Source organism: Odocoileus virginianus, chromosome 21 (assembly GCF_023699985.2).
Source record: "Odocoileus virginianus isolate 20LAN1187 ecotype Illinois chromosome 21, Ovbor_1.2, whole genome shotgun sequence".
In the NCBI taxonomy this organism is placed as follows: domain Eukaryota; kingdom Metazoa; phylum Chordata; class Mammalia; order Artiodactyla; family Cervidae; genus Odocoileus; species Odocoileus virginianus.
Window position 1 is genome coordinate 7395384 of NC_069694.1, and position 16289 is coordinate 7411672.

General features: G+C 39.4%; 1 protein-coding gene and 1 pseudogene across 1 annotated transcript in view; one reads left to right on the plus strand and one right to left on the minus strand.

Annotated features, from left to right (window-relative positions):
* Positions 1-16289, plus strand: part of LOC139030200 (protein enabled homolog) — a 70777-nt gene that overhangs the window by 40690 nt on the left and 13798 nt on the right. The window lies entirely within an intron of this gene.
* On the minus strand, positions 3232-5509 carry LOC139030201 (copper transport protein ATOX1 pseudogene; annotated as a pseudogene).

A 16289-nucleotide genomic window follows, 5' to 3' on the forward strand; every position in this document is an offset into this window, starting at 1 on the left:
ACTCTCTTCAATTCTTAATTTGATGAGAATTTATGTCATGAATGGTTGTTGAATTTTAGCAAATGCATTCTCTGTCTAGATAGACAGGAGATACATAGCTACATATATTTATATATCTAGATCTATATATATACATATTTATATACTTATGATTATATATCTATATACATATATCTGGAGCCTCCTTTTTGTATAGCTTGTTCCTCTCTAATGCATTGCCCCACAGATTTTAGTCAACTCAGAGGCCGCAGACTCTCGTATCTGCCTCAGTTCAGCAAGATCTCTATTCTCTGCTCAGATTCAAGCTGTCTGTACTATAATTAGAAAATTGTTCCCAGGCAGAGAGCTGCTCAATCATGGAACTCACCTCATGAGTATCCTTTCTTTCAGAAACTGCAATCTATGCTGTTTACTGTATACTCTAAAAATAGTTGCTTAATATGTTTTGTGCTGTTTTATGGTTAATTATTCCACTATGAGCAGAAGTGGAAGCCAAAACAGCACCAATTCAAAACAGTTTTATCTTTCTCTTTTTAATAATTATTTATTTATTGCTGCATGGGGTCTTACTTATGGTATGTGGGCAGGCTCTTTGTTATAGCACACAGGCTTAGCTGCCCTATGGCACATGGGGGTCTTAGTTCCCCAACCAGGAGTTGAATGCTCATCCCCTGCATTGCAAGGCAGATTCTTAACCACTAGACCACCAGGTAAGTCCCTGCTCTTTCTGTTAATTATGGAATAACAAGCTTCTTATTTATTACTTTTCTGTATTTTCCAATTTAATGAAAAAGTTTTCCCTGAATTCACAAGAAACCTATGGCTTTAAATATATGTATATTTATTTTTTTATACTTATAATTGTCTTGCTTCTGCCCTGGAGTGGACTGTGTGAAACAGTGACCCTCTGTTTCAAAGGCCAACATTGCCTTCTGGGATTGAGCTGAAAAAATCATTAACTAAGAGAACAGTAGAAAACAAATATTGCACCAAGAAATTGGGACATAATGCTTCTCTTCTAGCAGTATATCTGTATTCCAGGAAGGAATAGGGGTAAAGGTGAAAAGCAAAAGGAAGTATGAATGCCAAATGAGTTTATCCCCATTCTATTGATAAGGAAGAACAGGTTGATTGATATTGCATAGACAATTTGAAATCTCTGCCTAACCATTGAGACCTAAGAAATCATGTAGGTCATAGTCATTTTGCAAATGAGAAAACTGAGGCCTAGAGAAGTTAGTTTGCCTTCAGTCATATAGCTTATTAATGATAACAAATTAGAATAGAAAGCATATGGGGTTTTAGTCAGATATTTCTAATCATATTTTGGTTCTACCACTTCCTAACTGTGCAACTTTGGGCCAAGTTATTTAACTTCTCAGGGTCTGTCTTTTCATTTTCAAAATGATAGTAATCTTACTTATTTCAAATGATTGTTGTGAGAATTAAACATATAAACACACAGCTAATTCCAAATAGATGGTTGGTGTTCAATAAATGTTATCTTCATATTCTTTGTATTAATAGTTATTTGCAAAGCAAGGGTGCTATCTATAATAACTCATGTAGAGACTGTACAGTATGCTACTTTGAATAAAGGAAGTAATAAGATACAAATACTGGAGTCGTACCCTTGTTATAAAATCATGGTTCTGGAAACATTTTAAGGAGTAGGCAGGACAAAGAAATAAACATATTTTAATTTGTGTATGTTGATAATACCTGTGATGGTAAATTCTATACCTCAATTTGACGGGGCCACAGGGTGCCCAGATATCTGGTCAAGTATTATTCTGGGTGTGTATGTGAGGGTGTTTCCAGGTAAGATTAACATTTGAATCAGTAGATTAAGTAAAGCATATTTCCCCCTAATTGAGAGAGTGGCCCTTATCTAGAATCAGTTGAAGGCCTGAATAGATTAAAAGGCTGAACTTCGTTCAAGTCAGAGAGATTTTTTCCTACCTTGAGACTGAAACATCAACTCTTTCTGGTTCTTAAGCCTGCCAGGCTTTGGACTGGAACTGAAACATTAACTCTCCTGGTTCTTGTTCCTTTCAACTTGGACTAGAAGTACATCAGCTCTCCTGGGCTTCCAGCTTAACTACTCACCCTCCAGATTTTGAGATTTCTCAGCTCCCACAATCATATGAGCTGATTCCTTGTAATAATTCTCTTTATAATTATGAATACACACACTCACATCTTAATGGTTCTGTTTCTCGGAGGGACACTAATATCATACCATAGATATACACGTGTACATACTTATTCCTCATGTCTTCAGAATAGTCAACAGATAAGAATCTATTTCAGGGAATGCTTATGCAAATCCACAAAAAGTTGGGAAATACTAGGCAACAACTAACTTCTCACATTTGATAAACCTCTTAAGAATATATCTGCCTCTCTGAGAGCACTGCTTTTCTCAAAAACAACACGGCTAGTTCCAGGAGAAAGAGAGGTGACTCAGGAGCACCAGAACCAAAGAATACATGTCAATCAACTCATTACTAAAAGTGTTACCTTGGAGGATAGAAAGTTTGAGCAACTCTTTTGTAACATTTCCTGTTCATGTTGCCTTCAGAAGACCAGCTTTTGCAACTCTGTCTATGGCATTTTTAGTGGACTTAGCAGTATCATGAATCATATCCATGATCTGTCTCGTGACTGGTTGGTGACTGGTGGCAGCTGAATGGGGAATTCATTGAATAGAATACATTTTTCTAATCCTTTCATATGTTTGGTCTAAGTGCTATCATCAAGTCAGCATTAAATAAATGTTTTATGATTCTGGTTTTTAAAACTCCAAAATAAAGATAATAATGCAAACTATATATTTTAAAATATGGTAGGAAAATTATAAAACATAAAAGTATTACAAGATAATGCTTTTACTTTTGAAATGAAATGGTGCAAACACAAAATGTTATTGTAAACACCGCTGCTGCTGCTGCTAAGTCGCTTCAGCCGTGTCCGACTCTGTTCGACCCCATAGACGGCAGCCACCAGGCTCCACCATCCCTGGGATTCTCCAGGCAGGAACTCTGGAGTGGGTTGCCATTTCCTTCTCCAATGCATGAAAGTCAAAAGTGAAAGTGAAGTCGCTCAGATTGTAAACACTAGAAGGCACTATTTCACTACTGAGGCAGACAACGACTCTTAACACAAATTTCTTGTATCATAAACCTCCTCTCGCCCAATTTCTATTCAAGAACAAAAAGTATGAGAAACTTTATTTTTTTTCACCAGCAAAATCGGCTTGACTTTATTGCAGGGGAGCTACAGAGGAGCAGGGTAAATGAGGGTCTCCGCAGGAACTACCATCGCTGAGAGGGATTTGCCAGGTCCTAGATCTGTCTGGAAGGCCGGAGAGGATCAGCGTCCTGCCCACGTTGGTCCATCCTGCAGGCTGTCAGATGGGGCCTCTCTACTTGGGGCCAAGGTAGGAGACAGCCTTTCCTGTTTTCCCCAGGGTTTCCAGCAAAGTGTCCACGCTGTGCTCGGAGCTGCTGCAGACCTTTTTGTTGGGCAGGTCAATGTCAACTGAACTCCTCCTAGCTTGTTGAGGACTCGAGTGACTGCGTTAGAGCAGCCTTCACGGGTCACGTCCATGTAGACCTCATGCTTTGGCATTACTGAGGACGAGGGGCGGCTGCGGCGGCGACGGAAAAACTTTAAAATACACATTTGCACAATGTACTAAGCAGTGCAAAGAAAAGGGAAAAGGAGAACTAATGTATAAAGGACACTAGAAAAAATGTAAATCCAATAAAAAGAAGACAGAAACAAAAAACCTGCAATAGGTGATACAGGAGAAGAGGGATAATGAGAAGAAAATGAGGTCAAAGCAAGTTTCTTTTATACAAAGTAATACATGGGAAGTATTTTCAACATCACAACTCTTTGTCATGTTGTATTGAAAAATCCTGATTTATAATTAGTCACTGGCTCTCTAGGTCTGTGCCGGCTTCCCTTTCCAGCCTTTTTCACCCATCCTATTTCTCTCAAATGCACTTTGCCGAGAGGATACTGGGGGTGTGACAGAATCCAAAGTGAAGACAAGGATGACGGAGGGGGTTTGGAGTTTCCGTGAAAATGGAAGAGCTGTTTTGATAGTACTGCTCATTGGAAGGAAAGTGGACAAATTTCCTTCTTATATCTCCCTAGATAATTATGTCTGAATGCTTCATTTTGAAACTTAGAAAGGAATTGAGGGGACTGTGAGTGACAGAGAACGAAACTGGCCTAGACTGTGTGGTTAGAGGCTTTTTAAAAAAATTTAACATTTGGAACTTAAGGCTTCACAATAACTTGAGGTTCATTTGTTGCTGTTGGTTGCTGGTGATTTTTCTTTGCTTTCCTTTTCTCTTTCTCTGAAAGAATACATTCTTCACCTTTTAATTCTTGACAATTAAAGGGATCCAGGAGGAGGCAGCACAGAGCTGGCTGGCTGCTTAGGTTGTGATATAAATTTAAAGAGGGATCTTGAGATTGGATTCTATTAATACTAGTCTATTTCTGAAGTCAACTTAGAAAAGGAAACAGGAACTGAAAGTAACAGATTTGTCCAAATCAAACTCTGTACATTTAAGAACCTAGGCAATCATGGCTTGAGGCTCTCAGGAGATTTTTACTGTGTTTTAAGGACAAGGAAATCAAAATGCCTCATTTAGCACACTTAGATTGGAGTTTAAAACACCTGACTCAACAGTTTCTCAACAACAAATACTCTATTATACTATGAGCTCTCTGGGAATCATGTCTCATATCTTCTGCACCTCACTGTCTATACCCATAATGACTGGCCTATAGCAGATGCTCAATAGTTGAATGAATGAACATGGAAACATTCTTCTGGTATTAGTCATTCAGGCTATCACTGTCTTGGTTTTCTTTTTTTTTTTCTTTGATCTTTTTTTGTCCTTGCTTTCTTTGAACCATGCTCTTATGATGGAAAATATTAACTATCTCTTTCTCACTTCTTATCAGGAGTAGTGTCTGAGTCCAAAGAATATAATGGAGGCTGGTGTGAATCTCTGTGTAAGAGGGAGAGAGGAGACTTTAATAGCCAGTAAGTAAATCTGTGGTGCCCTCAAACTCCATGGAAGAGTAGGAAAAAGAAGCCATTGGTCATTGGAAAGTTAACTCAATAGTGAGTCTTGATGACAGAGGACACATTCTTTCTTCATTGTGAGTCTAGACTTTGATGCCTTCAATAAAAACCATTAATGCAAGTCCTTGGGAGTAATAGTCACCTTGTATATGACCCAGGGACTGGCAGTATTGCTTCCCACCTAGTTGAAGTTCAGAAAGTTCTTGTCCAGCAAGAGCACGTTAATGTTGATATGCAATATAGTCAGCCTTCTTGAGGTGATTTGTGCTGCCTTGCTTCTGACTTGTAATCCATATTTGAGTCTGTAGGGCTAGACTAGGGCAGATTGAGGGAGAAAGGTCCAAGGGATGAATCTCTTCCTATGGAAGGAACAGGAGCAGTGTCCCCCCCCCCCCCCCCCCCCACCAGGAGTAATGCGGGGTTGTAGGACTGAGTGTCTTGAAGAGGAGGTGCTTGGGTTAGAGGAAGGGGCAAAGCCTGGAATTTCCTGTTAAGAATGGAGGGGCGGGCCCAGTGAGGACTCCCTCCTAATGAAATCTTTGAGTGCTTTTCCTTTTGGAATGCAAGGGAAATTTCAAGTTAGCTGATATGAAATTAAAAGACGCTTACTCCTTGGAAGGAAAGTTATGACCAATCTAGACAGCATATTAAAGAGCAGAGACATGACTTTGCCAACAAAGGTCCGTTTAATCAAGGCTATGGTTTTTCCAGTAGTCATGTATGGATGTGAGAGTTGGACTATAAAGAAAGCTGAGTGCAGAAGAATTGATGCCTTTGAACTGTGGTGTTGGAAAAGACTCTTGAGAGTCCCTTGGACTGCAAGGAGATCCAACCAGTCCATCCTAAAGGAAATCAGTCCTGAATGTTCATTGGAAGGTCTGATGTTGGAGTTGAAACTCCAATATTTTGGCCATCTGATGCGAAGAGCTGACTCATTTGAAAAGACCCTGATGCTGGAAAAGATTGAAGGCAGGAGGAGAAGGGGACGACAGAGGATGAGATGGTTAGATGGTATCACAGATTCAATGACATGAGTTTGTGTAAACTCCGGGAGTTGGTGATGGACAGGGAGGCCTGGCGTGCTGCGGTTCATGGGGTTGCAAAGAGTCTGACATGACTGTGAGTGACTGAACTGAACTGAACTGATATGTTAACGCCTGCCTCTTCTATATTATAATTCTCCTACATAAATAATTAAGTTCTATTCCAGCAGAGTCTGTTTAGTTGTGGAGGCTGAAAGGACAGAGTAGTGAGTGGGAAAGAGTTCTTCCACCATATTCTTTTTTTTTTTTGGTATTTATTTGGCTGCTCTGGGTCTTAGTTGTGGCACATGGGATCTTCGATCTTTGTTGTGGCATACAGAATATTTAGTTGTGGCATGAGAGCTTTTTGTTGTGGCATGTGGAATCTAGTTCCCTGACCAGGCCACCTGCATTTGGAGCATGGAGTCTTAGTCACTGGATCTCAAGGGAAGTCCCTACGATATTCTTTTTAAGCACTCCAGTAGAGAAGGGGTATAAACCTAGCAGGCAGACTGTGGGTCTTAACTGGAGGCCTCAGCTCTTTGTCAAATGGACCTCTTCCTACAACATGCCAACCGGTTTTCCCACAGTGAGTGACCCAAGAAAGACCAACACAAAAGTTAGCCTTTATGACCTAACCTTGAAGTGGCACACCATCACTTCTGCCATGGACACCTAGACCAACTCTGATACACTGGAAAAGCACTGCAGAAGGGAGGAAATACCATGAGACAAGGATCATGGGGGCCTAGCCTGGAATTTGGCTACCACCGATGAAATTCCTAAATGTATTTGATTATAAAACCTTTTTTAAAAACGGGAATTTCCTGGGACTATTGTTCTATGAAATACATTTTAGGAAACGCTTTTATATTTTATAGGTAACGGAAGTCCATTGGAGTTTCTACAAGACTGTGGCATGAATCTGTGTTTTGAAACATTGCTGGCAGAAACATGCTGAATGAATCTAAGGAAGAGTAAAGATTAAAGTCAGAGAGATTCCAGTTAGGTGTTGTGCATGAGAGGTGATAGTAATGGGAAATGGAGATTGGGAATGGAAAGAGGAACCAAAGTGAGATACATTGTGGAGGCAGAAACAACAGAACAATGTGATTATGAAAGAGGGAGGCATCCAAAATGACTCAGATTTCTAGCTTTAAGTGATTAGGACCATGATGAGTCCAAGAGCCAACACTGGAAATACAGAGTGAGGATCGGGTTTGGGAGCAGTGTTGAGGAATTCAGTTCTAGATATCTTGAAATTTTGTGCCAGTCAGGAGCCTATTTACATGAGCACATCAGTGAATACATTTTTGGCCACAGGCAACAAAAACCCCTACTCAAAATGGCTGAAATGATAAAGGCAGTATTTCGCTCACAAATTGGAAATCTAAAGGTGGGATGGGCTTTAGGCTTCACCTAAAGGGTCTCCAGGTCCATTCTCCAGCGGTTCCTTTGGCGGTTCTCCCTCCCCTATGTCAGCTTGTGCCTTGGGCTGATTTTCAAGAATGCTGCATCTATTCTGGCCTCACACCTGCAGGTGACTATACGGGAGAACAAAGAGGCCGTCTCACCTGGACTGGTCTTTCCTCACTTGTCAGAGCCTAGATTGAACCTCATGCCCAGCATGATTCAATCCCTGAGGCCGGAGGAATGCTGTGTGCTCATTTAAACCAATTACTATCAAGGTGGTTGGATAGGATTCTTAGACCAGTGAAACCTACTGCTAGAACTAGGGTGTGATGGATGGAGGAGATGAAACCCACGAGCACGAGCCCCACAGACAACAGCAAAGGTGATCCCAGAGCACACAGCTAGGCAGATTTGGAAGTCATCTGCACTGAGGTTAACTGAGGACTTGGGAGAATTTTAGATCACTTAGGGTGACAGTGTATGGTAAGAACAAGAGGACACTGAAGAGCAGTTGCGTTAAACGGTCAGTGCTGAGTGATGGGAACCAACAAAAAAGTGAGGCATGCCCAGAGAGGCCAGTGTTTGTGGAACCAGGGCAGAGATGGCTTCTCTGTACCCATGAAAGGGGCAAAAGAGTTTACTTTCCATTTGTTTTTTCCCCCAAAAAGTTTTTTCTCCAACTAAGTACAGTTCATAGGCAAATGCCATGTCATTTATGGCACGGCATCATCGATTCAATGGACATGAGTTTGAGCAAGCTTCAGGAGATGGTGAAGGACAGGGAAGCCTGGCGTGCTGCGGTCCATGGGGTGGCCGAGAGTCGGACACACTGAGTGGCTGAACAACATGTCATTTATTACCTTTCCTTTTTTCTCTCACTCAGAATGTCCCTCAGAGTAAGTCTCATATGTATATATACACACATATATATGACAAATGCTCAGTAGTTATCTGTTGATTGGTTTTTGTTGTTGCTGTTAATTTTTTTTTATTATGGTGGGAAATTTGGCTAAGAAAGTACATTGTATGTATGTGTAGGAAAAAGTGCAACCCAAACAACCAAGAACATTTGAGGAACCCTGGATCTTACTTAGACTCAAACATTGGTGTCATATTTAAAAGAAAAATTTGCAAACTAAAAGTTATGTCTGTGCTAGTTAAACCACTAGGAAGCATCTCCTGAGTACACTGTTGTCTTCAGAAACATTGTTTGAAACATATTTACTAAAAATATGACAAAATTATTTAAAATGTAAAGTTTTGCATTTGGAAAAAAAGTCTACCTTACATAATATCAATTTAGTGGTTCTTTTGTTGCTTTTCTCCTCTCAGAATATGAGTTTAAATGTGTTATAGTTTGCATATAAGTAAGATAAGGGCAAAGAAGCACCTCTTTATCAGACAGACATTATCTAATTGTATCATGCAATGCCTTCTGAAAACTTGTGTAGGCAGGGTTTATTTTAGTTTATTGAAAGGAATTAGCATCTAATAAAATCCCCAGCGCACTAGGAAGCATCAGGAATCATACTGGGTGTCAATTAACCTTTTAATTGATTTACTCTTTAAGATCCTAGCATTTTTCTACGCCAGGCACAGTTTACAATTAATGCTGGATAATGATGACAGAGAAACTGTTATACAAGTAGAAATGTAATCGATGCTATGACACATAAATTATGTACACCTCATAGAAAAAAAAGAGGTAGAATAAATTCTTTATGATGCATTCTTCATTTGAAGTAATCATTTTTGGTGATTAAAGTCTAGTAAGTTGCTTTATTTTCAGAAATTGTTTCCCTAGTGCTGCTCCTAACTACTCTGTACCGGTCATGAAACAACGGCCTGTGGAAATGAGAGTTTTCGAGAAAAGAGATTAGAGGTTCTGACTCTGAAGTCAGAACATTGAAATGGGGTTTTTTTTTCTCGGTTTCCTCATCTTTAAAAATTAATAATGTTATCTGTTGCATTATTGTGAGAATTACACACAGCATGGCGGCTGGCAAATAAAACATGCTCAGCAGTTGCTGGCAAGTGACTGTTAGGTTTTATTTTAGACTGTCCCCAATGACTTATCTAGTCTGCAAGTAATTGGTAGACAGAGTCATCATTGATTTAACGGCAGTCGCTGCTTATATGGTTTCCAGTATTTGGGTGGAGAACTGTGTCTCAAAGCCAAGGACTCTGTGTTCTGTTTCTGTGTCAGGTTTATTCAGTCATTAAGTAACCTCAGTGTCTGTCTTTGGCCCTCTATTACTCAGTATCTATGATTTCATTGTTGAAAATGATATCTGAACCCAAATTATGTTTGTAAGTCAGGTCAGTCTTTCCACAGAGAAAGCAGGCCTCCACCCAAATAAATCATTCTGCTCAGAAAACTGCATCCTAGATTTTGCCCCTGGTTCAAATAAAAAATACATTGATTTTTATATGTGTAGAGTAAGACTTTTTCATTTTTCACACTGTGCTTTCAAATTCTTGCCCAAATATAATCTCTTTTTCATTCTTACTGTTTGGATCTAGGTGATCTTATGCTGTCTCAAAACTTTTGCCTAAGCCCTAGACAGCTTAAATTAGAGACCTGAAAATTCTGTGGGAGGTATCTGTTTCCAACTTCTTGTTTCAATTCATGTTGGATGCTACAGAGTGTTGGGTTGGCCATAAAGATCATTCAGGTTTTTCCATAAAAGCATACTGAAAACTCCAGAAAAACTTTTTGGCCAACCTAATATTTCATCAGACATGCCAATTTATTCATGAATACCTCTCCTTAAACTTCCTTGGAGTCTCATTTAATTAAATTATTTGGCCACACCAGGAATTGAACCCGGGCCCTCAGCAGTGAAAGCATGGAGTCCTAACTACCAGGGAATTCCCATCAGAGTCTCATTTTAGACATGAACCATGGTGCCCTTAGCTTGGAGTTAGGAAAGAATGTAGGACTGAATGTTTTAAATATCATTAAATCATTTGTTGAAATCTGACTGTACTTTTGGCCAACCATGCTGTGATATCATAGCAGCTGAAAGTTTAGTCAAGTATTTTAATTTCAAATAGGCTTCTAGTTGAAGATGGTTCTAACTGGAATTGGAGCAGCCAATGCTGACTTTCCTCTTAAGCAGTGGGGGAGCTTGTGTCAAAATATTCTGCTTATTATTTTTTCTCCTAATTAGGTAATATTACCTCCTTTTGTCATTTTTTCTTATCTTTTAAACAGAGCTCCTGATGGTAGCCTAACCTCATGACCTTATTGTCTTAGAATAATTTATTTACTGTGCAATATCTATATGTGCACTAAGAGTAGTAGTTTGTAAATGGAGTTTTACTGCTAAAAAAGATTCAAAGGACTCTAAATGATGATGCTTATAAATTTACAGTTTAAAAAAAATAAAAATAAATCTACAGTTTACTATAGGAAAAGACTATATCCATGGTATTAAAGTAAGGATTGTTGTTGTTCAGTCTCTCAGTTGTGTCTGACTCTTTGTGACCCCATGGACTGCAGCATGCCAGGCTTCCCTGTCCTTCGCTCTCCCTCAGAGTTTGCTCAAACTCATTGTGTTGATGATGCCATCCAACCATCTTATCCTCTGTTGTCCCCTTCTCCTCCTGCCCTCAATCTTTCCCAGCATCAGGGTCTTTTCCAGTGAGTTGGCTCTTCCCATCAGGTGGCCAAAGTATTGGAGCTTCAGCATCAGTCCTTCCAATGAGTATTCAGGTTTGATTTCCTTTAGGATTGAGTGGTCTGATCTTGTAGTCCAAGGGAATCTCAAGAGTCTTCTCCAGCACCACAGTTCAAAAGAAAGTAAGGATTGCATCCCTGCAAAGGCTGTTTCACTGTAAGCGGTCCAGAGAGACCAGGTGGGGCTGCTTTGTTCACCCTCTATAAGAGCTGAGGTCAGATCCAGGGCTCAGGAGCCACTGATGTGAACACAGACTACTTTGAAAGCAGAAAGCTCCAAATGGAGTCTTAGGTAGAGTCTTTTATATTTGCTGGTCACATAGACATATTCCTGCTAAATAACTAGTCTCAATGACAGAGCTGAGTCCAGATGTGAAACACTGATCTCGTAATAATCAATGTTGCCAAAGTGGTACAAACCACAACAACCCTGGAACTCCTCCAACTTGTGGTTTCAAATCAACACTATCAATCAATACGTTTCATGACTTGACAAGGGTCAGTGCCATGCAAGAACTTTAGCAAAACAGTTCAGGTTGATTCATGGCCTGTTGTAATTAACTGTCACAGTAAGGTCTACCACCCTGATCTGTGTTTCAAGACCTTTCTAGGACAAAACAATTATCCTTAATTTAACAGAGATTAACTTGCCTTACTATCAAAACACACATACAGGTTCTAAACAATTGCAGTCATCAGTGAGGAGTTGGTATAGATTTAAACAGAAACTAAATCATCCAATAAAAATAGCACAAATTTTCTCATACTTTATACTGAATTTATAATTCATTTGCCTCTCTGATCTATAGCTATCTGAACTTTAAGGTATATACCAGCTGAATGATTAAGAATCATAATCAATCTATCATTAATTAAGTCTATGTCTTCCTTAGGTCAATTCTTCTCCACAGAAATGTCTGGTGAAAGAAAAATCAAAAGACATAGCCACATTGGTATTTTTCTATGTGGTCATAGTTAGAGCTCCCCTTTTTTCATTCATTTTGAGAATGTAGACTACTTCTGGAAGTTAATTTTTCATTCAGCTCACTTCTTGGCTCTTCAAAAGAGAGAAAAGTTTTATCAGAGTCCTTCTCCCCAAAAGCATTGAAGTCCAAGTTGACAGAATATTATTCTTTTATTTTAAGCCTCATCAGAATTGTTGACTTTTCCTTTTCGTGAAACTCATATATTGGCTTCTTTCCTCTCATCAATAATTTCACCTTGCTTTCATTAATCATTAATTTTAATCCAAGTCTTTCCCCTATTAGATCCCTGTGGTTCAACCACTGAGCTTGTCTGTATGACTGGAAGCAAGCTCATCTTGGCTGGACATGGCTGGACTTCCCTTTCAGCCCATTCCTAATTCTATGAGGTCAGATTGGATAAGTAGAGAAAATGGGGCTCTCCTGTCCATGAGCAAAGAAACACTGTTACAGTTAACCCCAGCCTGTGGAAGTGGGGGGGGGGGGATAATCTATCCCACTAATCTCTTTGGAATTCTTTCATTAGGTTCAAAATAATAACAGTATCTTGTTTTGCATTATCAGCCTCTGGAGCTTTTAGTTACACACCTAATCTAGAGACTATGAATTTGGCATTTGTCATAGACCAATTTTGTGTATCCCCTCAAATTAATATGTTAAACCCTACCTCCAGTGTGATGGTATTAGGAGGTGAGGTCTTTGGGAGGTGATTAGGATTAAAGGAGATTATGAGGGCAGAGGGCTTCCCTGGTGACTCAGATGGTAAAGAATCTGCCTGCAGTGCAGCAGACATGGGTTTGATGCATGGGTTGAGAAGGAAATGGTTACCCACTCCAGTATTCTTGCCTGGAGAACTCCATGGACAGAGGAGCCTGGCAGGCTGCAGTCACAAAGAGCTGGACACGACTGAGCGGCTGAGCACACTTTATGAGGGCAGAGCTCATGAATGGGATTAGTGCCCTCATAAAAGTCAGGAGGCTGCCTGCCTCCTGCCTGGTAAGAGCAAAGCAAATGGCAGTTTGCAACCTGGAGGAGGGTCCTCACCAGAATCTAACCCTGACAGCACCACGATCTCCAACTTCCAGCCTCCATAACTGTTGTTCACAAAGCATTCAGTCTATGACACCTCGTTAGCAGCTCAAACAAAGACAGCATTGAAAAACAAAATTATGGAAGATTTGTAGTTAAATTCCTGCATCATTCTGCACTCTATTTTCCCTACTTCCAATAGTAAAAACAATGTATCTAAGGGAGACGTGACTTTAGTCACCTTTCTGTTAAGTTGCAAACTATAAGCTATAGGTTTGTGGACCAATCCTTCAATCTGTCATCACCCCTACACCTTTTTAAGCAGTTGTGTTTAGTTTCAATTGTCTATTAATCTACTACTTTGAGTGTGATAAGGAATATGATAAATCCAGTCAATTGAATGTGGTATTTCTTTGCTTATTTTAGTACCATGTGGGCAGAGAAGTGAGTGTCTTGATCCAAGGAAATGTAACTAGGAAGGCCAAACTGGTACAATATTTTTGTTCTAACTTTTTGATAGTATTCAAAGCATTGGCTTCAGTCACTAGGTATGCAAAGCCAAACCCAAAATATGAGTCAAGTTTTGTTAATATCCATCTAAGTTCCCCCTAGGCAACAGATAAAGAGTCATTATTATCTACTTGCCAGCTATGAGTTGGATCTTCTCTCCTGGGAATACTTCCCAGGGCTATTTGCAAACACTGCCTTTTTGATGGCAAATGGAATATTTATTATTAATGGTTTAAGCTTCAGTAAGGGCCAATGGTAAATTTGTCATTTGATCCATTGATGCATGATTTGAATTCCTCCATGTAGACTCATTTCATGTACCCAGGTTGCCAGTTCAAGTGGTCAAACTAAATCATCAACTTAGTTGATTTGTTGATTCTTTGCATAAGGCTTCTTTGGTGAGCATCAACATGTACCACTTTGGTTTGCTCTTAGAATTTACATAAAGATTTTCAAAGAGCAGTATCCTTTTTATCACCCAGTCATCTATGGTCCATTTGCCAGGTTAAATTGCAAATCCACTGGTCAAGAGTCAGTATAACTGTTGGTGGGAATGCAAATTAGTACAGCCACTGTGGAAAACAGTGTGGAGATTCCTTAAAAAGCTGGAAATAGATCTGCCATATGACCCAGCAATGCCACTTCTAGGCATACACACTGAGGAAACCAGATCCGAAAGAGACACGTGCACCCCAATGTTCATCGCAGCGCTGTTTATAATAGCCAGGACATGGAAGCAACCCAGATGCCCATCAGCAGACGAATGGATGAGGAAGCTGTGGTACATATACACCATGGAATATTACTCAGCCATTAAAAAGAATTCATTTGAATCAGTTCTAATTAGATGGGTGAAACTGGAGCCCATTATACAGAGTGAAGTAAGCCAGAAAGATAAAGACCATTACAGTATACTAACACATATATATGGACTTTAGAAAGATGGTAACGATAACCCTATATGCAAAAAAAGAAAAAGAGACTCAGATGTATAGAACAGACTTGTGGACTCTGTGGGAGAAGGTGAGGGTGGGATGTTTCAAGAGAACAGCATTGAAACATGTATATCTAGAGTGAAACAGATCACCAGCCCAGGTTGGATGCATGAGACAAGTGCTCAGGCCTGGTGCACTGGGAAGACCCAGAGGGATGGGGTGGAGAGGGAGGTGGGAGGGGGGACTGGGATGGGGAATACATGTAAATCCATGGCTAATTCATTTCAATGTATGACAAAAACCACTGCAATGTTGTAAAGTAATTAGCCTCCAACTAATAAAAATAAATGGAAAAAAAAAAGAGTCAGTATACACTCAAAAAGTAGGGTGTTTACTTGTATCTAATTCTTCTATCATTGACAAGAATACATCCTATAATTTAGCCCCCTGGACCAAGTTGTTTTTATCTTCCTTCATGAGAAGTTTACTATCTGTTAGACAGCGGGCCACAACTTTCCACACTGAGCCATGACCCTCAATTCTGGAACTGCTAGAATCATAACTTTTCAAAAAGCAAATACAATTTACATCTCGGAGATCTTTCAGAAGTCAAAGCAGACTAAAACTATGACCATTAAAGTTCAGATCATGAGATGACAGATAATTCTGGTAGATATTAAGTATGAATGATAGTGAGTTTAGAAATTAAATGATGTGTAAATTTGCATAGATATATTTCCCAATCAGAGCTTACAATTATTAAAAAGATGAGGAGAAAATAGTCTTTTCAACAAATGGTACTCAGACAACTGGGTCTCCACATGCAAAAGAGTTAACTTGGACTCTTAACTCACACCATAAAAAATTAATTTGAAATGGATCATAAAACTAAGAGCTAAAGATATAAAACTCATAGAAAACATATAGGGGCAAATCTTCATGACCTCAAATTAGGCAATAGTTTATTAAGTGTGGCACCAAAAGCAAAAAAAAAAAAAAGATAAACTGGACTTCAACAAAATTTAAAAACTCCGTGCTTCAAAGGACACTATGAAGAAAATGAAGAGGACAACCCACTGAATTAAAGGAAATATTTGCAAATCATATATCTGATAAAGGATATTTTATCCAGGGTATGTAAAGAACTCTTACAACTCAACAATAAAAAGACAATTTGATTTAGAAGTGTGTGAAAAATATAAATAGATATTTTTCCAAAGAAGAGATGCAAATAGTTAATAAGCACATGCAAATACATCACACATAACTAGTCATTAGGGAAATGCAAATCAAAATCACTTTGAGATACCACTTCATATTCGATAATGGGGCTAAAATTAAAAGAAAAAAAAAGACAGTAACAAGTGTCAGTGAGAATGCAGAGAAATTGGAACACTCATACATTACCAGTGGGATGTAAAGTGGTATAGCCACTTTGGAAAACAGTTTGACAGTTATTCAAAATGTTGAATTTAGAGTTATCGTATGCCCTAGGAATTCTCCTGCTGGCTTCCCTGGTGGCTCAGGTGGTAAAGAATCTGCCTGCAAGGCTGGAGGCCCGGGTTTGATCCCTGTGTCAGGAAGATCCCTTGGAGAAAGGAA